The 26,690-nt window shown below is 36.7% G+C and overlaps 1 pseudogene; it reads right to left on the reverse strand.

Moving 5' to 3' along the window:
- Nucleotides 1-24,599, reverse strand: part of LOC145535590 (mRNA export factor-like) — a 77,737-nt pseudogene extending 53,138 nt beyond the window's left edge.
- Nucleotides 24,600-26,690: the final 2,091 nt, after the last annotated feature.

Raw genomic sequence — 26,690 nt, forward strand, 5'->3', positions numbered from 1 at the left:
GACTTCTGTCTCCCAATACAAAGCTTTTTACCATCACCCTCAATATTAATTTCTTACTGTTATACATTATGAATGTCATTTAATTTCTTCTGTTTGCTTGCCACTTTGCCTTCATATTGCCTCAAATATGCATGTGTATCTATGCAGCTGGATGCTAAGCTCTTCAAAGGGATTGACTAGTCAAAGTATATATATATATATGAAGGACTGGAAGAATGGCATCAAGTGGTTAACTCCACAACTGCCATAGAATTAATACATCTTATGTAATTCTGTTTCTAAACTCAAGTGCAAATTTTCATTATGAGTAAAATAATAATTTATATCCATAAGAAGACAGATGGCTTAGAGTAAAAGAGTATTACATATGATGTGTGAAAACAGATTCAAGGGCTGTTATCTGGTTTACTGTATGACTTAGGGCAAATCACTTCAAATCTCTGAGCTACAATTTCTACCTCTGTAAAACTGGATAAAAAACATCAGCCTTCCCCTCCTCTTGGAGTTGTGAGACTAAAATTAGAAACCATGAAGTGTATATCAATTTCTAGTCATTTTCATTAAATATCATCACTGGCTTTTAATAAAAATTATCACATTTTAATAACAACATTCTCTCATGCATTCTCTTCTCATTCTATTCCTTAAATATTTCTTCTTTTATTACATTGTATTACATCCATGTTCCAGAAAATTCCAAATAAATAAGGTGACAAGATATACCTATACATGGTTTTGTATTTATTCTAGGAGCTCACAAATTTATTTTCCATTATCCTTTTAAAAAACTCATCTCTTCAATAAACAAAAGGAAGCAAGATATTCCAGGTGATCACATATTCTGTTAATAAAGCTACTATATGTGACACATCTAAGTAACAATTTTGAAAAATATATGATATAATAGATTACTCTGATAACAATTTACGTTTTTATGACTGAGAAGGACATCAAGAATTGACAAAACTTTCCTAATATTCATATGGAAATGCAAAGGATCCAAAATAGTCAAATGAATCTTGATAAGAACAAAGTTGGAAGACTTACATTTCCTGATTTCAAAACATATTTTGCAGCTGCAGCAATCAAGACAATGTAGTACTTGCATAAGGATAGACACACAGACCAATGGAACCAAATTGAGAGTCCATAATTAAATCCTTGTTGATTTTCAAAAAGGATGCCAAGATGATTCAATGGGGAAGGAATTCAACAAATTCTTCTGGGACAAATAGCTATATCACATGCTGAGAAGTTTGGCTCCAAGCCAAAATCCTATAGTGACCTTTCAGGGCAGACCATAAGCAACTGTGAAGGTTTGATCTGGCAGGCCTAATGGAGGAAAGCTGCCTTCTCCACACCAGATGTGGTACACAGGCAATGTCTTTCAAGCTCTGAAGGGAACTGCAGTCAGATCCAACACGGGCCATGATCCATGCACATCTGTATTCCTATCCCATGTGCCTCAATGAGACTTACTTATCAAGGGCCTTATCTCCATTGTTTAGTACCCTTTTGACTCCAAAACCTTCCTCTTCTCCCTCTCCTCAGGCCCTGGGTCCATAAAATGGCAGGAACCTTTTGTTTGACCTCTTGCTTATACTATCACAGTAAGAGAATAAAGGCTATGATGGTTAATTTCAACTTGACTTGCTATCATAATTCACTACTGTGACATCTCATACATGTAAAAGAATGAAATTGAACCCCTAGCTCAGAATGGATCACAGACCTTAATGTAAGAGCTAAAGATACAAACTTCTTAGAACAAAAAATAGGTATAAATCACCAGACCTCAGGTTATATAAAGCCATCTTAGACAGGGCACCAACAGTAAAAGCAACAAAAGAAAAAGATAAATACGACTGTGTCAAGGCTTCCATGATAACTTAGTTGGTAAAGAATTTGCCTGCAATGCAGGAGACCCCGGTTGGATTCCTGGGTGGGGAAGATCTGCTGGAGAAAGGATAGGCTACCCACTCCAGTATTCTTACCCTTTCCTTGGGGTTCAGCTGGTAAAGAATCTGCCTACAATGCGAGAGACCTGGGTTAAATTTAAAACCTTTGTGTTTCAGAGGAAACCATAAAGAAAGTGAAAAGACAATGCATGGAATGAGAGAACATATTTTCCCATCATGTATCTTATAAGGGATTTGCCTCCAGAATGCATAAAAATACGTATGTGCATGCATGCTAAGTTGCTTCAGTCGTGTCTGACTCTACACGCCCCTACGGACTGTGGCCCACCAGGCTCCTCTGTCCATGGCATTCTCCAGGCAAGAACACTGGAGTGGGTTGCCATGCCCTCCTCCAGGGGATCTTCCTGACCCAGGGATCAAACCTGCATCTCTTACATCTACCTGCATTGGAGGGCAGGTTCTTTACCACTAGCACCACCTGGCTTTTAACTGAACAATAAAAAGATAAAAAAAACCAATTAAAAATCTATAAAGGATCTGAAAATATATTTCTCCAAGGAAGATATACAAATCGGCAATACATACATAAAAAGATGCCTAACATCATTAGCCATCAGGTAAAATGCAAAATAGAGCCACCCTGAGATACTGTTTCACATCCACTAGGTTGACTAAAAATTAAAAGGATAAACAGTAGCAGATGTTGGTGAGGATGTGGAGAAACTGAAACCTTCAGATACTGCCAGTGGTATTATAAAATGGTTCAACTACTATGGGAAACAGGCAGTTTTCCAAAAAAGCATAGAGTTACAACTACTGCCACCTGAGAAACACTGTGGTATGAAACAGTGATTCAATTTCTGGGTATATAACTAAGAGAAATGAAAATATATTATTGTACAAAAAACTGTTCATGGATGGTCATATAGCACTATTAATAATAGCCAAAATGTAGAACCAATCTTAATGCCCATCAACTGATCAATGAAGTTTAAAGATATAGTATATCCATACAACAGAATAGTATTCAGTTTTACAAGGGGATAAAGTAGATTCTTTATATAAAGTGACCAGAAATAGGGAAATCCAGAGATAGAAAATAGATTACTGCTAGGGTTTGAATGGAAAGGGGATATGGGGAGTTACTGTTAATGAGTACAAAGTTTCTTTTTGGAGTGGTGAAAATGTCCCAAACTTAGATAGTGATGGTTGCAGAATGTATGAATGAAAAACAAACAAACAAACAAACAAAAACTGAATTTACTATTTAAAAGGGTGAATTTTATGGTATGTGAATTTTCCTGTAGGATACTTTGTGATGAGTATTAGCAAAGTCAGTTGTCGTAACATTTAACAAAACAACAAAAATGCTTGTTAAGAGAGCCTAATACCTGACAGAACTCTTGACAAATCCCTCTTATTGTTTCTTTATTCATGTACACACAAACCTTTTCTCCATGCCCACAAATAACTAATTTCCAAAACAGTATCATCTGAGCCACAGAATGATGTAATAAATAATGGGTTTCTACCAAAAAGACCAAGATGCTTAGTCCCCAATTTTGTTACCTTATAAGTGTGTATAAGTAATAAACCTCTCTCATTCCAAATCCATCTAACTGAAACTCATGTATCGATACATAGCTTGATGACAATGTAGCAGCCACAGTGGAAAACAGTCTGGCAGTTCCTCAAAAAGTTAAAAGTTAACGTGGAATTACCCTATAATCCAACAAATTTACTCAAATTGAAAGCAGGTATTTAAATACAAATGTACAAGGAAGTTTATAATAGCTTATTCATAATAGCCAAAAACTGTAAACAACATGAACATCTGTCAAAAGATGAATGGGTAACCATTTGTGAGATACACACACAACACCCATAAACAATGGAATATTATTCATCCATAAAAATGGAATAAAGCACTGAGACATGGTATAATATAAATGAACCTTGAAAAAATTTTGCTAAGAAGCAAGACACAAAATGTAACCTTTAATTCTAATTATATGAAATATCTAGCATTGGCAAATTTTATGGGAAAAGAAAAAGTGGGAAAGGATTATTTTGTCTAAAAGATTATCTTCATTTATGTCTTCTATGAAGATTATCTTCAAACACATGAATCCTTAGCCTCACATACACTAAGACTGAAGCTAGATATCAACTATTTGAAAAATTGGTATCTTAGATGAAATTCCAAAACTTGTGTGAAAGTTTCATCCAAAAAGGGAATGAATTCATTGATGAGGGTGTGTAAAATAGTCACTCCCTTTTTTGTACCATCTAAATTACTCTAAAACACCCAGATGGTTGACTTATTTTTTCTTTTTCCATTCAGATATTTTTCCTTCTTTCCTTGGGCTCTCATTTGTTCTCTCTCCCTCTAATATTAAAAGCAAAATCAGGACAAACAGAATCTCCCAGAGCTTCCAGGAAATAGACAAGATCATCAGTTGCTCATAATCAATGTAAACTGATCCTAAAAATATCCTCTAAGCAAGTGTATATTTTCAGTTTTTAAAGCAATGTAAACCCCAGTGTTACCATTAAACTGGAATGGTAAACATACTGTCCTGGAGAAGGGAATGGCAACCCACTCCAGTATTCTTGCCTAGAGAATCCCATGGACATAGGAGCCTGGCGGGCTACAGTCCATGGGGTGGCAAAGAGTAGGATACGACTGAGCACACAAACACACTGTACCACTCACATGCCCATGTTCACACTAGTCCATGTAAATAATTTATTGATTCATATAAAGAATCTAAGAATTCAAATAAAGAAATTAATTTTATAATTTATTGCAAATATTTTATATAATAATTAAAACAAATGAAGAAAGTAGGGAAAACCACTAGACCATTCAGGTATGACCTAGATCAAATCCCTTATGAGTATACAGTGGAAGTGACAAATAGATTTAAGGGACTAGACCTGATAGACAGAGTGCCTGATGAACTATGGACAGAGGTTTGTGACATTGCACAGGAGACAGGGATCAAGAAAATCCCCATGGAAAAGAAATACAAAAAAGCAAAATGGCTGTCTGAGGAGGCCTTACAGATAGCTGGGAAGAGAAGAGAAGCGAAAAGCAAAGGAGAAAAGGAAAGATATTCCCATCTGAATGCAGAGTTCCAAAGAATAGCAAGGAGAGATAAGAAAGCCTTCCTCAGTGATCAGTGCAAAGAAATAGAGGAAAACAACAGACTGGGAAAGACTAGAGATCTCTTCAAGAAAATTAGAGATACCAAAGGAACATTTCATGCAAAGATAGGCTCGATAAAGGACAGAAATGGTATGGACCTAACAGAAGCCGAAGATATTAAGAAGAGGTGGCAAGAATACACAGAAGAACTGTACAAAAAAGATCTTCATGACCCAGATAATCACGATGGTCTGATCACTCACATAATGCCAGACATCCTGGAATGTGAAGTCAAGTGGGCCTTAGAAAGCATCACTACGAACAAAGCTAGTGGAGGTGATGGAATTCCAGTGGAGCTATTTCAAATCCTCAAAGGTGATGCTATGAAAGTGCCGCACTCGATATGCCAGCAAATTTGGAAGACTCAGCAGTGGCCACAGGACTGGAAAAGGTCAGTTTTCGTTCCAATCCCAAAGAAAGGCAATGCCAAAGAATGCTCAAACTACCGCACAATTGCACTCATCTCACATGCTAGTAAAGTAATGCTCAAAATTCTCCAAGCCAGGCTTCAGCAATACGGAACCATGAGCTTCCAGATGTTCAAGCTGGTTATAGAAAAGGCAGAGGAACCAGAGATCAAACTGCCAATATCCGCTGGATCATCGAAAAAGCAAGAGAGTTCCAGAAAAACATCTATTTCTGCTTTATTGACTATGCCAAAGCCTTTGACTGTGTGGATCACAATAAACTGTGGAAAATTCTGAAAGAGATGGGAATACCAGACCATCTGACCTGTCTCTTGAGAAACCTGTATGCAGGTCAGGAAGCAACAGTTAGAACTGGACATGGAACACCAGAATGGTTCCAAATAGGAAAAGGAGTACGTCAAGGCTGTATATTGTCACCCTGCTTATTTAACTTATATGCAGAGTACATCATGAGAAATGCTGGGCTGGAAGAAACACAAGCTGGAATGAAGATTGCTGGAAGAAATATCAATAACCTCAGATATGCGGAGGACACCACCCTTATGGCAGAAAGTGAAGAAGAACTAAAGAGCCTCTTGATGAACGTGAAGGAGAGTGAAAAAGTTGGCTTAAAGCTCAACATTCAGAAAAGTAAGATCATGGCATCTGGTCCCATCACTCCATGGGAAATAGATGGGGAAACAGTGGAAACAGTGTCAGTCTTTATTTTTTTGGCCTCCAGAATCACTGCTGATGGTGACTGCAGCCATGAAATTAAAAGACGCTTACTCCTTGGAAGGAAGGTTATGGCCAACCTAGATAGCATATTTAAAAGCAGAGACATTACTTTGCCAACAAAAGTCCGTCTAGTCAAGGCTATGGTTTTTCCAGTGGTCATGTATGGATGTGAGAGTTGGACGGTGAAGAAAGCTGAGCGCCGCAGAATTGATGCTTTTGAACTGTGGTGTTGGAGAAGACTCTTGAGAGTCTCTTGGACTGCAAGGAGATCCAATCAATCCATCCTAAAGGAGATCAATCCTGGGTGTTCATTGGAAGGTCTGATGTTGAAGCTGAAACTCCAATACTTTGGCCACCTCATGTGAAGGGTTGACTCATTGGAAAAGGCCCTAATGCTGGGTAGGATTGGGAGCGGGAGGAGAAGGGGATGACAGAGGATGAGATGGTTGGATGGCATCACCGACTTGATGGACATGGGTTTGGGTAGACTCCGGGAGTTGGTGATGGACAGAGAGGCCTGGTGTGCTGCAATTCATGGGGTCGCAAAGAGTCGGACACGACTGAGCGACTGAACTGAACTAAAAACAAATGATTGTCAGTTTTACACACATTGCCTTTTATACTCACGTTCTCTGTAAAACTCTCCCAGTTGTCATGAAAATTGCTCAGAAGCAATAGGAAGCCCCTAACTGCATTATAACATTACTGACATTAAAAAGAATGTTGGACTCAGTCTGCTAAATTTGAACCCATCTCTACTCTGAAAAGGCTGTTAACACCTTAGATCCAGTGAGTCTGAGAACCATTAAGTCAGTACGAGCCAGAATGTAACCCACTCCAGTGTTCTTGCCTGGAGAATCCCAGGGACGGCGGAGCCTGGTGGGCAGCCGTCTATGGGGTTGCACCGAGTCGGACACAACTGAAGCGACTTAGCAGCAGCCAGAATGTATAAATACGTATGCACATTTTCATTTGTATATATAAATATCTACACAGTCCCTGCCCCACACGTTTCCAGCTACCTATTCCTTTCAAGAGTATATGGTACTGTGAACAAAAGTGGACTAGAATAGTTCTCAAGCTCTGAGATGTGCTCTCCAGAAAAAACTAACTAAAATCTGCAGAACTGTAAGTTATAGGCCTAGCTGTGAGCCCAGTTACATAGCTCTCCACAAATTACAGGTAGACAGTAGACTTACAGAAGAATTTCCTTCTTTAAAAAGTGTTTCAGTGCTTAGATACCAAGGCCACAGATTCCTTAGAAACATGGCAATAGGGAAATGATATCCATGCTGAATACAAATGCCCTAAGTGTGCAATTATTCTATTAGCCCATATAAGAATACCTATTCTAAATTGTCTTTTTTGTGAAAATATAGGGCAGGTCTTGCTATTTGGCATTGCATTTTTCTTTCAGTTATCTTGGCACTACTCTTAATAAAGACAGAAGATTTGGTTAAGTGTGAAATTACAGTTATCCAATTGAAGAAATGCCTGCTGTTTGCACGTATTTCAAATTCCTGAAAAATCTGACAAATGCCCAAAGAACTCCCCACTACAATTTAGATAAAAGAAAGTATAAACTTTCAACTACAATTAATCATACATACATATATATGTAAATGTGTATGTACAGTTTTGGGGGAGAGAAAAGGTCTTGCTAAAACAATCAAAGGTGAGCAATTCAGGAGCCTACAATCCTCATTCCTCCTAGAGGTCTGAAGTAGAAAATAGGAACTGTAATGGCTACAACTTTATGTTTAAAGATACTTTATCTAGTTCTGACTCCACTGGCTTCCACTGATCACATGGCTACTGCTTTAGTGTGTCCAACCTGGTTAATGTTATATTTTCAAAAAAGTAAGAAAGGGAAGGAAAGGGAAATTATGATGATAATACAAATCTCATATACACATTTTAATGATACATTTCTATCTTTCCTGGGTGAATTTGAAAAGAACTATAATAAATGAAAAAGTCAATTCCCAAAAGGTTATGTACTGTATGATTTCATTTATATATAACATTCTTTAAATAACAATATTATACAAAGAGTAACAGACTAGTGGTTGCCAGGAAATAAGAAGAGGTCAAGGTGGGAAGGAATGATGAGAGTGGATGGTGCTATGTAAGAGGAATCCTTGTAGTGATGGAAATGTTCTGTATCTTGATGGTATCAATATCAATATTCCAGTTATGATGTTGTATTACAATTTTGTAACATTTTACCACTGAGGAAATTAGGTTAAGTACATGTGGAATTTTCCTGTATCATTTCTTACAATTCCATATAAATATGAAATTATCTAAAAATAAAAAGTTTAACTAAAAAGCAATTACAAATTATCCTACAAACAATAGAAAACTCAATTTAAAAACAGTACTCTTAAAGAGCATAAAATATGAAATATTTGGGGATAAATATAATGTGCAAGACCTATACACTGAACACAACAAACCATTGCTGAGATGAACTAAAGAAGAATTCATTTAATAAAAAAGGATATTGTGCATGGGTTAAATTCAATATTAAGATGTCAACTCTCCCCAGAATCAAGTATACATCTAAAGTATTCCCAATAAATGCAAACTAGTACAGCCACTATGGAAAACAGTGTGGAGATTCCTTAAGAAACTGGAAATAGAACTGCCATATGACCCAGCAATCCCACTGCTGGGCATACACACCGAGGAAACCAGAATTGAAAGAGACATGTGTACCCCAATGTTCATCACAGCACTGTTTACAATAGCCAGGACACGGAAGCAACCTAGATGTCCATCAGCAGATGAATGGATAAGAAAGCTGTGGTACATATACACAATGGAATATTACTCAGCTATTAAATAGAATGCATTTGAATCAGTTCTATGGAGGTGGACGAAACTGTAGCCTATTATACAGAGTGAAGTAAGTCAGAGAGAAAAACACCAACACAGTATATTAACGCATATATATGGAATTTAGAAAGATGGTAACAATGACCCTATATGTGAGACAGCAAAAGAGGCACAGATGTAAAGAACAGACTTTTGGACTCTGCGAGAGAAGGCAAGGGTGGGATGATTTGAGAGAATAGCAATGAAACATGTATATTATCATATGTGAAATAGATCGCCAGTCCAGGTTCTATGCATGAGACAGGGTGCTCAGGGCTGTTGCACTGGGATGACCCAGAGGGATGGGATGGGGAGGGAGGTGAGAGGGAGGGTTCAGGATGGGGAACACATGTACATCCATGGCTGATTCATGTGAATGTATGGCTAAAACCACCACAATATTGTAAAGTAATTAGCCTCCAATTAAAATAAATTAATTAATTAAAAAATAAAGTATTCCCAATCAAAATCTCTCTGGATTTTTATGTGAAAATTGACAAGTTGGATCTAAAACTCATATGAAAATGCAAAGGCCCTAGAACAGTCAAAATTTCAGTATTATGAAGCTTTATGACAATGTGGTATTGGCCTAAAGATGAGACAGATGAAAAGCATGTAAAGTACACAAGTAGATCCACACAAATGGGCAAATGATTTTAAACAAAGGCAGTTCAGTGGAGAAAGAACAACCTTTTCAAGAAATCATCCTGGAATAACTGGATATTTATGTGCAAAAATAATAAACAAAAAACCTCATATCATGTATAAAAAGTGTCTTAAGATGAATCATAGATCTGAACACAAACATAAAGCTATGAATCTTCTAGAGGAAAATGTAGGAGACAAACTGACTTTGATTTAGGCAAGTATTTCTTAGATACAACAATGTGTGCATGCGTGCTAAGTCTCTTCAGTCATGACCGACTCTGTGACCCTATGGATTGTAGCCGGCCAGGTTTCTCTGTCCATGGGATTCTCCAGGCAAGAATACTGGAATGGGTTACCATGCCCTCCTCCGGGGATCTTCCTGATCTAGGGATTGAACTCACATCTCTTACATCTCCTGCATTGGCCGGTGGGTTCTTTACCACTAACACCATCTGCAAAGCCCAGATATAACAATGCAGTATGCAAAATTCTAGGAAACATCCCCAGCACCACTACCACTAAGATCTCTGGCCCCTGTTACACACACCTTCCCCCAGTTGTTCAATCAAACTCTTCTTCAAATTGCATTTACTTTGTAATCTATTCCAATGTTGTTTCTATACTCATCACTCTACTGAAACCACTCTTGCTAAAACCACAGCTCCCCTCGTTGTTGAATCTAATGACTCCTTTTGTAATACTCATCCTAAAACCAACTGCCTCCTTTTCAAGATCTTCTTCTCCCTTGCTTTACATAAAACCACATTCTCCAGATTTTTCTCCTTTCCAATCTCTTTTGATGGCTAGTTTTACTTTGCCCATTCCTTAAATATGAGTGCGGTTCTATTCTAATCTCTTTTCTTACTTCTATATGCACTCTCCCTAGTGTTCTGGTGTTCAGTCACTATCCATATGTTGATGAATAACATTTATATCTTCATCGCAAATTCTCCACAAAATGACAACCGACTCCAGTATTCTTGCCTGGAGAATCCCATAGACAGAGGAGCCTGGCAAGGTACAGTCCATGGAGTTGCAAGAGTTGGACACGACTTAGCGACTAAACCACCACCACCCAAATTCTCCTCTACATTCCACTCACATATCCAACAGCTGCAGAAATAATTCCAAAGTGACATCTCATTGGAAAAACTCAGTTATCACTCCAATTCCATAATTCTTTTCCTACAGTGTTACCTCGCTTAGAAAATGGTGGTCTAAGCCTTGGCTGATGCAGTTCACCAAGTCTTGTGAACTATAGCACCAAAATCTCCTGAATCTGTCTTCACTGACACAACACTAGTCCATGCTTTAATTTTGTTTCATGATGATTGTTGTAGTTAGTCACTCAGTCTTGTCCGACTCTTTGCAATGCCATGGACTGTTGCCCAGCAGGCTCCTCTGTCCATGGAATTGTAAAGCAAGAATACTGGAGTGGATTGCCATTCCCTTCTCCAGGGGATCCTTCCAACCCAGGGACTGAATTCGTGTCTCCTGCATTGCAGGCAGACTCTTTACGGTCTGAGCCACTGGGGAAGCTCTTGTTGTAACACCGTCCCAAATGATAATACACCTCTCCTTCTGTCCTTCCACTCCACTCTGCCCTATTAGTTGCACAGAGCCGTAACAGTGAATTTTGAAAACATATACCTGTTTGTGCCATTCCCTATTTAAAATCATTCAATGGTTTCTCATTATAATCAGTACTGAGTCTAATACATGGCTTTACAGTCCTTATTGTTTAGCTTCCCTCCCAAGTTTTACCCACTGTTACTATTCCCACCTTCAGGCTCTTTGCTCCAGGAATGAATTTTCAGTTCCTGAAGATCCTGAGCTTGCTCTTACCTCAAAACCTTGATACATTCTGTTTCTTCCACAAAAGCACATTCATCCTTGTTTTTTTCTCTTGGCTAACTACTACTTATCCTCATGTCTCTCTATATGTTAAGACTTCCCTGAAATCCAGACTGATTGAGATGCTTTTCCTCTCTGTTTACAGACTACACTGAACTTCTATCTTAGTACTGATCACACTGCATTTGAATTCATTTACTTGTCTATTTTCTACATTACACTATCAACTCTAAGACGGCATGAATCATGCTCTTGTTTACCATTAAACCATTAGAACTTGGCAAAACTATCTGACATATAGTAGAGGGTCAATAAAAATTTTTCTGGTGAAAGGGAAGAGGAGACAAAAGGAGAGGGAAAGAAAGGAAAACTCTGAAGAGTCAGTTTGGAAGAGTCACTCTCTTGTTGACTGTTCATCAGGTTCAATTAACTCAGAAAACAATCTGATATTTGCTTAAAGTAAAAAACATTGCTTTTAAACCTCTCCTACTGAAGGAATAAATAAGAGATTCCAACATCCAAATTCTTACCTCTACAATCCCTAATTCCTGATCACAATATAAATTCAGACATCAGCCTTGCATTTCCCAAGTCTGCCCACAATAATGTATTAAAGAACCATCAATATCAATTAAAAGTTGAGATTTCTTGGAAGAAAGTCAGGACTTTACTAATAGCAATGTAGTTTATCCAATATTGCATGGAGGCATGGAGAACATCGCTAATTCCTCAGATATCATGTATTACTTACAAGACAATTTTTTTTAAAAAAAGCACAATTCCAATTTCCCCCAATCAATTTACTGCACTTTTCAGGTTTTTAAGAAGTCCTTATTTGCCTTATATAAACTGTATTTATGAGTCTCACAGGTTAATTTTATGTTACTTAAAAATATTTTCTTTAATACATTTTTTAAATTTAACACCATTAATTCCATTACAAGGATTCTCATTAAAGGCACTAAGTGGAAAACATGTTTACCCAAATTCATAAACAAATAATCGATTTTCCACTCTTCTCTCAAATCATTTTCCAGTGTGTATTGCTAAGCTTTTTCATTATAATTGATTCTATACAACCTTTCTTCAGATACTTAATCCAGATTATTTGTGACCTTGGACTCTATTCTCAGTAATGAATTTCATTCCAGAGGTTTCCATCTTCTTGGGAACATGTTGAGCTTACTTTTCAGAGTTCAAGCTGAATCATACACCTGAGAAACTCCAGGCAGACAAGGTAACAGCATAGCTCCCCAATTAACATCACAAAATATAAATATTGTTGCTCCTTACTGTGATTATTTCAAAATCCTACACTTCACTCAGTATGACAATCTCTAGGTCCTTCCATGTTGCTGTAAATGACATTATTTCTTTCTTTGTAATGGCTGAGTAGTAAGAGTAAAAAAGTCAGACAGTGAAGAAATATTGTTTGACATTACTTATATGTGGAATCTAAAAAGGAATGATACCAATGAACTTACAAAACAAAAAGAGACTCACAGGCTTAGAGAACAAACTTACGGTTGCCAGGAGGAAGGATGAGGGGACGAGACAGGGAGTTTGAGATGGACAGGCACACACTGCTATATTTAAAAGGGATAACCAAAATGGACCTACCGTTTAGCACAGGGAACTCTGCTCAAGGTTATGTGGTAGCCTTGTTTGGTGAGGAGGAGAATGCATTCTCATATATGTATGGCTGAGTCCCTTTGTTGTTCACCTGAAACTATCACAACATTGACTATAACCCAACACAAAGTAAAAAATTAAAGAAAAACCTTACACAGTCTGTACTAAAGACCAGAGGGAGGAATGACAAAAGCAGTATTTGTTACTTCAGGCTCTTAAGAATAAGTGATGTAAGCCAGAAAGAAAAACACCAATACAATATACTAACACATATATATGGTATTTAGTTAATCGATAAAGATAACCCTGTATGCGAGACATCAAAAGAGACACAGATAAATAGAACAGTATTATGGACTCTATGGGAGAGGGTGAGGGCGGGAGGATATGGGAGAATGGCATTGAAGCATGTAAATTATCATATGTGAAACGAATAGCCTGTCCAGGTTCGATGCATGAAACAGGGTGCTCAGGGCTGGTGCACCGGGATGACCTGGAGGGATGGGATAGGGAGGGAGGAGAGAGGGGGGTTCTGGAAGGGGAACACATGTACACCCATGGTGGATTCATGTCAATGTATGGCAAAACAAATACAATATTGTAAAGGTAAAAAATAGATAAATAAACTAATTTAAAATAATAAAATAAAATAAAATGCCAAAAAAACAAAACTCAATTTTGGAAAACTGAAAAAAAAAAAAAAAATAAGTGATGTCTATAGGAAGCCAACTCCAAGTGCCTGAAAAGGGGGGAAATCCTGTTAAATCACTTCTTTGATTTATCAGTTTGTCCACAGGACACAAATAATCAAGTTTCACTGGCTCTATGACTGAACTGACCTTTTTTTTTTTTTTTAAACAGAAAGTGCGGGCAGTAAGACCACAAGGTTTTCTTCAACTACTGTAATGAATTAATTCTGATAGTTCACCTGATTGAATAGTACAGACAATTCAACCATATCCACTGTGAACACATGCTTTTAGGCAGAATTGGGCACAGGGGATTTACATATTGTCTTGTATCCAACTAGATAATACACATACACATTGGTTGCGAAGGCTTCCACTCTTCAAGAAACGGTCATTGCTGAATGTGCACCTTCTCACCCCAACTCATCACAGTCACTGGTTTATTAACTGATCTCGCTTCTTGTTTTTGTTTACAGTTTTAATTCCCGCCCCCCAAAGAATAATATACTGACTTGGGCACATCAACGTATTTCATTAAGTCTCCAAGTACTCCTGCAAAATAGTCATTCCAATTGACCTGTGAAATTATAAGAATTTATATATAGGTAGATGGTAGCACAGAATGAACACAAGTATTGAGAATTATACCTAAACTCAAACCTAGATCAGCCACTTAACAACTGTAACATTTTGGGCAAGTTACATTTCCCAAAATCCATATTCCTCATCTTTAAAATGAGAATAATAATGATTTCACGGAGTTGCTATGAGAATTAAGTAAAAGCATATGGCATATGGAAAGTGATCAGAAACTCATGGTTCCTTCCCTTCCAGCTTTGTAAACTTTATTTAGATTTGGAATTTTCCAAGCACTTTACAAAGTAGCATATATCTTTTGCTTTTCTCTGGACAATATAAATGATGTTTTCTCACTGTATGTAACCAACACAGTAGCCACATTTGATACTGATTCCTAACACATTGAAGGACACATTCAATTAGTTTTACTATTTGTTGAGACTCCACTAGTTAAGCATTTCTCTTGCTCCTTGTAGCTGTTGTCATTTCTTGCACATTAAATGGTTCTGGTAGCAGTGATGTTCTGCATTTCCAATCTCCGTGAAGGAGCACTTTAGAAAGTCTAATAAATAAATAACCATTCAGCCATGCTCCTTTAGTTTTCGTTCCTCTAAATCCAGACAGTGGAAATAGTTGAAAACTCCTAAGTGCTAGAGCAAGGAAAGATATGAGAATATTTCTGTGGCAGCATACTCAATTCTACAATGAGCAAAAATCTCTAGATCTCACAGCAAACTGGTCTCTATATAAAGGCTTTGACAATTCAATGTTGTCAAAGTGCCCACAAAATTATAACTCTTGTGCAAGTACAGGAATATAGGACATGCATGGGTTTTGATATTCAAGGGGAGATATTATTGTTGGTAGACAATTATCTAAGGGTTTCTTACTTGTGTGCACATCTTCTCATCAGAAGCATTGGGAATTTTTGTTCTGGACTATTTTCTCAAGGATGTTTGTATAGGAAACAACTTTGGAAGATGGAGAAAGTATCTTCCTCCAATGCAAAGGACAGAGTTGTTTGCTGTTTGGGATAATAAAGATAATATCTTCCTCCAGTACCAATGGTGGGGAGTTTAAAATATTGGGATTTCCTAAGCTTAGGTCCTCTCAGCTGCAAGGAAAAGAAGACCATTCATCAATCACTGAATGGATCATTTACTACTGGATTTCTTATTATTCTCTTACCTTAATTATTCCAATTCTCCAAAATAGTTTCCCCACCTCCATTTTGAGCCTTCAAATTCATTCTCTACAGTAGTCAGATGAGCTTTACAAAACATGAACTTAATCATGTTTCTTTCTTAAACTTGCAATAGTTTCCCATTACGCTAAGGATGAGGCTTAAACTCACAAACTGGCTTACAAGATCTTTATTAGAAATTATTCATTTTTGGCTGTGCTGGGTCTTCATTGCTGTGCAGGTTTTTCTCTAGTTGCAGTGAGCAGAGGCTACTCTCTAGTTGTAGTGTGTGTGTTTCTCATTGCGCAGGCTTCTCTTGTTGCACACCATGGGTTCTAGGGTACATAGGCTTCAGCAGCCGTGGCATGAGGCTCAGTAGTTGTGGCTCCCAGGCTCTAGAGCACAGGCTCAGTAGTTGTGGTACATGGTCTTAGTTGCTCCCTGACATGTGGGATCTTCCCGGTTCAGGGATCAAAACCATGTCTCCCGAATTGGCAGGGGGATTCTTTACCACTGAGCCACCAGGGAAGCCCTTGACTTACAAGATCCTTTATGATCTGGTCTCTGCTGCACTCCAGAGGTTCACATCTCCTATTCATGCCAGTGCATTATGCATACTGTATTGAATTCCCATTGTACTGAGTGCCTTTCAGTTCCTTAAAAGTGTCATGTTCTTCTTCATCTCTGGGACTTTGCATATACTGTTCCATCTGCCCTGAACTATTTCGCATCTTCCCAACCCCTTTCCATTAATTTAACTCTACTTCTTTAGGCTTCATACACACACACTTCCATGTAGACTATGTTGCTCTGGATACATACTATTTGCTCCTTCCTCTCTGATAATGGGGACTTCAGTCCTCACCAACAAATGTTTATTGTCTGAGCTTACATACAGAGAACAGATTGGTGACTGCCAAAGGCAGGGAGTAGAAGGAGGGCAAGATGAGTGAAGGGGTCAAAAGGAACAAACTTCCAGTTAAAAGATAAATAAGTCACGGAAGTGTAATGGACAGCACAGGGACTATAGTTAAGAATACTGTAGTGCATATGAGACAGTTGCTGAGAGAGTAGATCTTAAAAGTTCCCATCACAAGAAAAAATAATCTGGTAACTATGCAATAGGATGGCTGTTAACTAGACTTATCATGGTGATCATTTCACAACATAAAAATGAATCATTATGTTGTACACCTGAAATTAGTATAATGTTATATGTCAAGTATACCTCTGTAAAACAGTTTGACTTTTTCATAGCTGCATCATTGCTATTTACTAATTTTATGGTGACTGCAACTAACAGTATCTAATCTGAAATTATGAATGACACCTCCATTTAGGAGTGTTTAACGCTCATTGGGAATCAAAGTAAGAAATGGCTATTTTCTTCTTTAAAACTATTGTTTTTTGAAAAGGCAATGCAATAAACCTATTAGAATGAGTTCCACAACAAGATTTGTTCATTGCTGACACTTTCCTAGTGTCTTGATGTTGTCCTAAAGTGTGTCACCCATGACCTCAGCATTGTCAGGAAACTTTAATAAACAAGATTATCTCTCTAGGAATCTTGCCTAAGACTATTCTTACGTAACTCTGGTCCGAACACGTAGGCTTTATTTTCTTTCCTCTGAGTTTTGTACTGAGACTTCAGTTGTTGAGAAAAGATGGAAACACTACTCAAAATCTCTTATGTTTCTGCCAACTCCCCTCCAGCTAAATTCTCATTAAGAGAGGCCCTATCAGTGGGTTCTATCACATAAAATGACCAACATTTCTTCAGCCTGGATTGTGAGCTGAGGTTACAAATTGTTTAATGAACCTGAGAATTCGGCACACAGCAAGGAGAAACATTTGGCTGGCAGACACTAACATTTCCTACAGAGCAAAAGACAAATAAAGCTTTTTTTTTTCCTCCAGAGAAGCATATTCTCAAATCCTAAAATCATATTTGACTACAGATGTACAGAGAACAAAGATCTTATATAAGTTCCAGAAAGGACCAGATCCACTTTCAAAGCTGTTAAGATTCAAAATAATAACAAAGTGAAGGAAGAGGAAGAACAGAATTGCAGATCACTCAAAGTATTGACTATTTTCACTAATGATGGGAAGTACTGGTATGGAAGAAAAAAAAAAAAACCTACAGATAATGCAATAAATATCCTAGCTATTTCAAGTCTTTGCCAAGTTAGGGGAAAATACTAGGTTAATATAAAATAACCACTCAGATATTTATTTATCATTATGTAGGCTTTAGTTTCTCTTACCAATTCAGTAGTTGAACTGAATAAATTACAAGGCAGAAAAACAGTACCAAATTAATGATGGAAGAAAACAAAAACCCTGAAAAATCAGAATGTAATGGATTTCATCTGTTCACCAGCTAATGTAACAAATGCATCCCAGATCACAAAGGGCTGACCTTGTTTTCAGTTCGAAGTTTTTGAACTTCAGACTAAGCATCATGGATTAAGTTTGATATGCCATCATTAAGCTTACAGTGTTCTATCTGGAATGTTTAGAATCCTTCCTGTGTCTCAAAATGAAAGGAAGTTCATTCCAATGTGCTTCTGATTCATTTACACTGACTCATTAAAATATATTTCCTTCCTCATGTGATACTTTATATACAAAGAGTCATTTGATTACTTTGATGAGCCAAATTAACATGTTCACCCTTGTAGAAATAGGAAATACCATTTTTGTGTGTGTGAATACACAAGTCATAGTTGATATTATTGAGATATCTCAGGTTTAAGTGTTACAGATCATTTCAAAAACAGTGTGATTTTAGAAGCATGATACAACTCTGCCTACCCCAATCTATTCCATCCCCACCAGCGTCCAGGCTCACTCTTTCTGCTGAGCCAGATATTCTTACTGTCTATCAGTAGACTGCTTCACAAGATATATCACAATTGTTCTTATATTCCAAAGGCCATTGTTTAAATGGACAACACAGATCACTATATCAAATTAGTATGTTTTTCCTCTTAAAAGGTAGAGTGCTGCCTTTCGGCAAAGGCAACAGAAAAGTATTTTGTTTTTTGGTGTTTTTTTTTTTTTTTTTTTTTTTGACAAGTAAAGTGTTAAAGTGGCCATGAGTCTACCAGTAAAAAGAAAGCAAGTAAGATGACAACTATGAGAAAATGGCCAAAATACTGTGAAGATCAAGGCTTCACACAGTAAATTTTCCAGTTTTCTCTTATTATACATAGCTACCTTAAGAGATTTCAAAGAAAATTTGTATGTGTGCAACCATCAGGGACTCAACTCTTATTCAGATCACTCACAGATTTAATTTGGGAATTGTTGTAGCCTTTAAAATCTCCATTTTCATAAATTTGAATATGTGTGCATGTCATTCCTTTACTATAAAATACAGAGATGAATGGAAACTAACTTCATCTCTCAAAGAAATTTTAGCAAAACTGTCATAATTTACATGATAGTAACCTACTAATGGGTTCACTGATTAATTATTTTTACTCAGGACAGAAGTATCCTGACAACTATCTTCTAAAAATTGATTTTTCTTCTGATCAAAAAAGTAAAATGAGCATTTAGTGAAATACTCAAATAACAAAAATACAAATGACTAGAAACTGAAATTTCCTTGCAATTCCACCCTTTGATTTGATAGGATTCAATTTGAACACTCGTGACCATTTATAAAATGGCTGATTTCTACGGGTACACTACGTCATACATATAATTCCCCTAAAAGCTTTCAAGCATGCACTGTGTACTGGTGAGGCATAATAAATGAAGTGAATACAGAGCATATTTCCATTGCTTGAGTATATTATAAGTTTATACATACAGATCATGTAAGCATATAAACAGAAAATGTTTATATGTGTAAACATGTGCACATATATACACACATGCACCTGTTTGCTTTAAATAAGCATTTTTAATTAATCCAGGCCCTCAGTCAATAAGACATTCTCCCAAACTGCTTCCCTCAGGAGTATCATGCCTCTGTACTACATAAATATTCCAGCCAGAAGAATGGTATGACTAGTCTTAATGTTATTTGTGTAGGGTATTTAAACATATTGAGTCAAACTTCAACAATTCAAAATTAAATGAGCATCTTCTTATTTTATGGGATCTAGAGCACTCTTGGACAGGAATAGCACATACATATACATACATATATATGTATGTCTGTGTGGATATATGTGTATACCCGTTTATAAGGTTAACTGGTGCAATACAGAGTGAAACACAGTATACTACTTCTTCCAAAAATAGTTCTGTTAGCAGATATATCATGATATATGTGGACTATAAATACACAACCATTGGTACGATTCAACAAATGACAAAAAAAAAATTTCCCCCAGTCCATACTGCATTATGCATTTATATATATTGATTTATAAATGTCTTTCATATATATTCATTTCTAGTCTCAGGCCCTAGAAATTCTGGAAGTCCCTTGTCAGTCTCTACCAATTAGACAAATGGATCTAATTAAATTGTCAACCATAGGACTTCCCTGGTGGTTCAGTGACTATGACTCCACACTCCCAATGCAGGGGGCCCAGATTTTATTCCTGGTCAGGGAACAAGATTCCACATGCTGCAACTGAATGTTCACATTCCACAACTAAAGATCCCACGTGCTGCATCTAAGACGTGGTGCAGCCAAATAAATAAATAAATATTTTTTTAATTGACAACCACTTAACTTTTTTGCTGTTTAAATACTGTGCATATAGAAATAAATAAGGTCAAATCCTTGCCCTTAAGGAGCAAATGGCCAGCTTGGAAGATAGATAGGTACATTGATAAACAGCTTAATAAGTACCAAGAGAGAGAAAAAGCAGGTAGTATGGGATTACAAGGGCTTCCCAGGTGGCTCAGTGGTAAAGAATTTGACTGCCATCGCAGGAGATGCAGGTTTGATCTCGGGGTCAGGAAGATCCCCTGGAGAAGGAAATGGCAACCCACTTCAGTATTCTTGTCTGGAAAATACCATGGACACAGGAGCCTGGCAGGCTACAATCCATGAAGGCACAAAGAGTTGGACACGACCAAGTGACTGAACACACACACACGGGATTACAAAGATGTCATATTGACTCAGACTAGAAATGAAGGGGCTCAATGAAAACTTGGGCTTCGTGGATGGCTCAGTGGTAAAGAATCCACTTGTAATGCAGGAGACATGGGTTCAATCCCTGGGTCGGAAAGATCCCCTGGAGAAGGAAATGACAACCCACTCAATGGACATGAGTTTGAGCAAACTCCAGGAGCCAGTGAAGGACAGGGAAGCCTGGTGTGCTGCAGTCCATGGGGTCGCAACAAGTTGGACATGACTTAGTGACTGAACAACAGCAACAATGAAGACTTCCAAAAAGAGATGTGATCATAGAAGTAATTCTTGAATTCCAGCAGAGATTTACAGACAAAAGAATATGTGCAAAGTTATAGACACAAAGAAAATATGACACACTAAAAGTGTACCTTGTTATGGCTGAGGTCAGATCACGTCAGGTCTTATATATCTTTTGAAAGTGACTGAATTTCATCCTGAAGAGAGCTAAGCTTGGCTCTTTTCCATATGATCTCAACATCCAACAAGCTAGTCAGGGCTTTCATGGTTATTCCTGAAGCCATTCCTCACTATGATTCCAGAGATTTTCCAAGGAAACTACAGTCTGGTTAACAGAGATCAAATTCTGCAATGCAGAGAAGTCGTGGAAATTTTAAGGTAACTCTGAGTAAAAAACCTATCCCACATTACTACAATTGAGCACAACTCCTTACACTGAACACATTTCAGCACTATCCTGTGTATACTGAAAACAAACATTAGAGAAGATTTTTATGAACATATAATCGATCAGGAATATATTCCTAACATGTATTAGTCACTTGGTGACATGGAAAATAGAACTCAGATACAGTCACTTATAAAACAGAAAAATATTCCTTTGTAACATTCTATGGGTTTCTATTATAGAACTACAGAATTCAAGGAGATATTGAGAAGACAGGGATCAAAGGTTCATTTTGGATTATATGAAAACCTGGAAAGCCTGAAGAAAAACTAATAAGTAAGAATCTGAGAAGGCAAGGAGGAGAAATCTTGGGGAAATATGTTTTACTTTCAAAGTAAAGCAGAAGAGATAAGTGAGAAAGGAAAGATAGTGTTCTGAGCCCACAATACAACATCAAGGACAAGCTCTGATTCAGAACCTCAAGATCTGAGACTGCATCTCAGATAGTACTTAGACTGTGTGTGAATCAACAATGGGGGAAAAATACAAAGCCATAGTGGGTATGAAATCAGTATTTGGATTAGAACAGTTGGAATGGTCATCAAGAAGAAATTGGAATACTAAGAGAGGAAGATTTTTTAAGAGGACACATATAGTCGTAAATGAAGTTAAACCATCAGACCCAAATAAATTATACTCCAGAGAAATAATAGTAATGCTAATCATGACAAAAACAGAATTTCTGAAAAAATCTATCCCAATAGCCTTAATGTAAAAAAGTCGGCAAAATATGGACTGAGTGCTGGTAGAATTAGATATATTTGTATTTGAAAGATCTCACAAAAATTTGGTTAAGTAAAATAGTGTCAGCTTGGAACTTCAGTCACATTAGGTGGTCATTCTCATGTAAAATTTTTATTAATTATTTGGAAGAAAATTTTGAAGTTTGGCTCATTAGTTCTGTTGACAGAATCAAATGAGAATGAACACAACGAATGACAAAGACAAAAACCAAAAATATTAGCAAGATGAATTATTCCTAGGATTACCACAGAATCTTGCCCTTGGGTCTAAATAATAATAAAGTGTTCAAGTAAAGAAAATCATGATTCTGAAGCCACAAATACCAACAAAATAAGGTTTGCATGGACTGACTACACATTTACTAGGAGTCAGCTGTGGACTTCCCTGGTAGTCCAGAGGTTAAGCCTCCATGTTTCCAATGCAAGGGTCATGGATTCAATCCCCAGTCAATGAAGTTCCGCTTGCCACATAATACAGCTGAAACAAAGCCCTTAATATGAGTCAGCATGGAATATAGCTGTTTAAAAATAGACGATGTAGCCCTGGGATGAAATCCAATAAATATGCTTAGTAAAACAAAAAAGATGATAGGCCTGTTCTATTCTGGGATAGCCAGACAAACCATTGGACTATCTGGGTTAGGTCCTTTCTGGACTCCGCAGTGGCAAACCACATATCCAAAGGAACCTGAGCAAGATGGTGGAGGAGGGGTGTCAAAAACCATATCATGTGAAGAACAGTTGAAGGAAATGGGGAGATTGAGCCTAGAAAAGGATTATCAGTGGCTTCAAATCTCTGTTGGACTATTGTATAGAAGAGGAAATTACAGTGGTTTCAGTTCCCCCTCATGATTAACATACAGTTATGAGAATGCTGATTTTGGTCCTATATATTGATAAGATTTTCTAATGAATAGACATGTTCACAAACAAAATCTAGAAGTTGCATAGATAATGTGCTTCTTGCCACCACAGGTGACAGAGTCAAAACTGATCAACTTAGAATGTTAGAGTCTAAGAGTCTTGAGAGTTAGAAAGAACCTTAGAGATGATCTTCTAGTCTCATACTTTCATCTTACATGTATAAAAACTAACCTAGAAAAAAGAAGTGACCTGTCCATGGCGTATAGGCAATACTTAAATCCAGGTTTTTTGACTCTAAGTCAAGTCCTCTTTTTTACTACATGAGGATATCATTATCTGATGAGGGCTTAGTCAGAAATCCTACTAGAAAGAAAGGTTCCCAAATAAGAGCAACTCCAAAAGAGGCCTGATTTTGCTGCCTGTAACACTAAAAAATTATTCTTCCTCCTTCCCTCAAATGTGGTTCACTATGTTGCACAAATTCTTTGGCAAATTGTAATGGAAGTTATTTATTTGCCTGTATCACTGTCTCTCACATTCATTTACACCACTTATGTAGCCCAAATCATCTGCTTTGTATGGACTAAGAACTTCTTGTCCAAGCTATGCCATGAAGTTCCCTGTAAGACTTTGATAACATTTTTTTTCCTTTCTGGACCTCAGTTACCTCCTCTATTAAGTGAGAAGATTAGACTAAGTAATTTCTAATGGCTCCTGAATTCAGCTCTGACATCTGAAAATTCTACATTAAGTGGCATTTCATTCTATTGAAAAAATTAAGTCACATCACAATTAACAGCAATTCAAAATTATCTAATTTTAACATATAATTTATTTTAAATAAAATGTGTATTTATTTTAAAGTAACTTACTATTTCACTGTCATATTTATTCTGAGTTACAGTTACCTTCCATACAGTGTCACCTATTCTAATGAGTGATTCCATATAATGTTTGATAAGTACCTTTTATAAAAATGATAAACAAAATAGGACTAATATTTACACTAACCGTGTTATAACTTTCTGCTAATGCATAGAGTAGCTACAATTCCTGTGACATGATCTGATCCAAAATACATCTGGGTCTATGTAATAGTAAGCAATGTTACCCTAAGGCTCTATTATCCTTGACTAAAGCTTGATTTTGAAACAGTCAATCTTTAAAAGTCAGCATCCATATAAAAATTAGTCCTGACATTCCTCCCTGAGAGTTACATTTGCTGAGCTTGTGTTCAACTTTCAATTTTACCTCTGCCACTTATAAGTGAAAATTGCCAAAGCAAACGTTTGGTTTCAAAGAAAGTTATCTCTTTACCAAGTGAGCCAGACACCAAAGACATTGCCCTGTGTTAGTGAAATACTTTTTTTATATCATGAACCTAATCCAGTTCTCCAAAACTTACTTTTATCATACTCTAGTTTCTCAGCACCAGAATCTTTGTTACCAAGAGTCATTTCGCTTGTTCATTCATCTGTGTTTCCTAGTAGACCATGAAAGCCAGAGGTTTAGCATCTTCTGTTAACATTTAATCTCCATGACTATCACCTGAGCTAGCCATCATCTCTGGAAAAAAAGGACAGTTAGAAAGGAATGATGGCACACAATGATAGATTAAAAAGTAAAAGTGATACTGTGATAAAGACTTGGGTACATTCTCAATAATTATGCTGTGTTTGATAGCAGTGTGATATAGTACAGGGGCCAGTCAATTTTTTCTGCAAAAGGCCAGATAGTTAATATTAGGCTTTGTGGGCCATATGATCTCTATCACAACTACTCGACTTGCCACTGTAGCATGAAATCAGTCATAGGCAGTAAGGCAATATATAAGGAAATGTGCATGGCTATGTTTCAACAAAATAAGTGATAGATCAGATATGGCCCATGGACTGTAGTTTGCCAACTCCTGATCTGATGAAATGATTCTGAGAGATGGGGGCTCAAATAATAGTTAGAACACTTATTAGCCCAGTAACCCTAGGCCATTTACTTATTAACATCTTTCTGATTGCACTTTTCTGTTAAATAAGGAAAATAGTATCTTGTACGGCTGTCATGAGCATGAACTATGATTGCTACAAACTGAACTGTGTCCCACAAAAATTCATAAGTTGAAGCCCTAATTCCCGATGTGAATAAATTTGGAGACAGAGTCTTTAGCAAGTAATTAAGGTAAAATGAGGTGGTAAAGGTAGGGTCCTAATCCAACATGGTGCATGAGCAGCTAGAAAATGAAAAATTGACAACAATATACATATCACAAAAAGGAAACAAAAATCATCCAAAGATATTCAAGTTCTCCTTTCAACCAAATAAATTAAGGGTTTGGATTTCTAAACCTTGGCAAATATGAATAAGGTTGCAAAAAACATTCATGCATAGGTTTCTGTGCAGACATACGTTTTCAACTTTCAGTAAATGCCAAAGTTCATGATTGCAGGATTATATGATAAGAATTGCTTAGCTTTGCAAGAAACTGCCAACATATCTTCTAAAGTGATTGTACCATTTTGTACAAAAAATGAGAATTCTTATTGCCTTGCATTCTTTACAGCAGTTGGTATTGTTAGTTTTTTTTTAAAGTCATCCTAATAGGCATACAGTGGTAATTATTGTTTGACTAAAGGTGAGCAATCTTGAAATAAAAGAAATAGAAGTTCCAAGCAAAACAAAAACAAAAACAAAAACATATATTACAATAAAGATCTAAAGGGAAATTATAAAACTGAAAATTACAGTATCCAAAATAAAGACTTCACTGGGTTGGGCCCAATAGTAGAATGGACATGACATAGGAAATCATACATGAACTTGAAAACAGCATAGATTAAGGGCAATTATATAATCAGAATAACAGAGATAAATAGATTTTAACAAAATGAACAGAGCCTAGCAACCTAAAAGGCCTAATATTTGTGTCAATGGAGTCCCTAAATGAGAGGAGAAAAAGACTGGTAGATAAAATATATTTGAATAATAGTTCAAAAATCTTGAATTTAATGAAAGACATAAATTTATAGATTCAAGAAGTACACCATACTACAAAAAGGATAAACTATAAGAAAACCATGTCCAGATACATAATAATCAAACAGCTGAAAATGAAAATAAAGAAAAAAAATCTTGAAAGCATCCAGAGAAAAATGGCACATTACATACAAGAGAACTTGCATAATTGGTGAATGAGAAACCACATAGGCCAAAATATAATAGAACATTTTTGAAGACCTAAAAAAGAACTGTCAACCTGGAATTCTTTGTCCAGAAAAGTTAAAGATATTTTCAGGTGAAATAAAACTAAGAGAATTTGTCACAATCAGATCTAATTGCTAAAAAATTCTTCAGGCTAGAAAAAAATGATACCAGAAGGAAACTTGCTCCAGGAATAAAGGAAGATTGACAGAAAAGGCAATTATTTGGGCAAAATATAAGAGTATTTCTTTCCACTTAAATTCTGTAAAATATGTATGATTCTTGAAAATTAAAACATTTGTCTGAGGGAGGATTTTAATATATGTAAATGAAATACATATGGAAACTGTAAT

This window comes from Giraffa tippelskirchi, chromosome X (genome assembly GCF_054371585.1).
Source record: "Giraffa tippelskirchi isolate mGirTip1 chromosome X, T2T-mGirTip1v1.2.pri, whole genome shotgun sequence".
Classification (NCBI taxonomy): domain Eukaryota; kingdom Metazoa; phylum Chordata; class Mammalia; order Artiodactyla; family Giraffidae; genus Giraffa; species Giraffa tippelskirchi.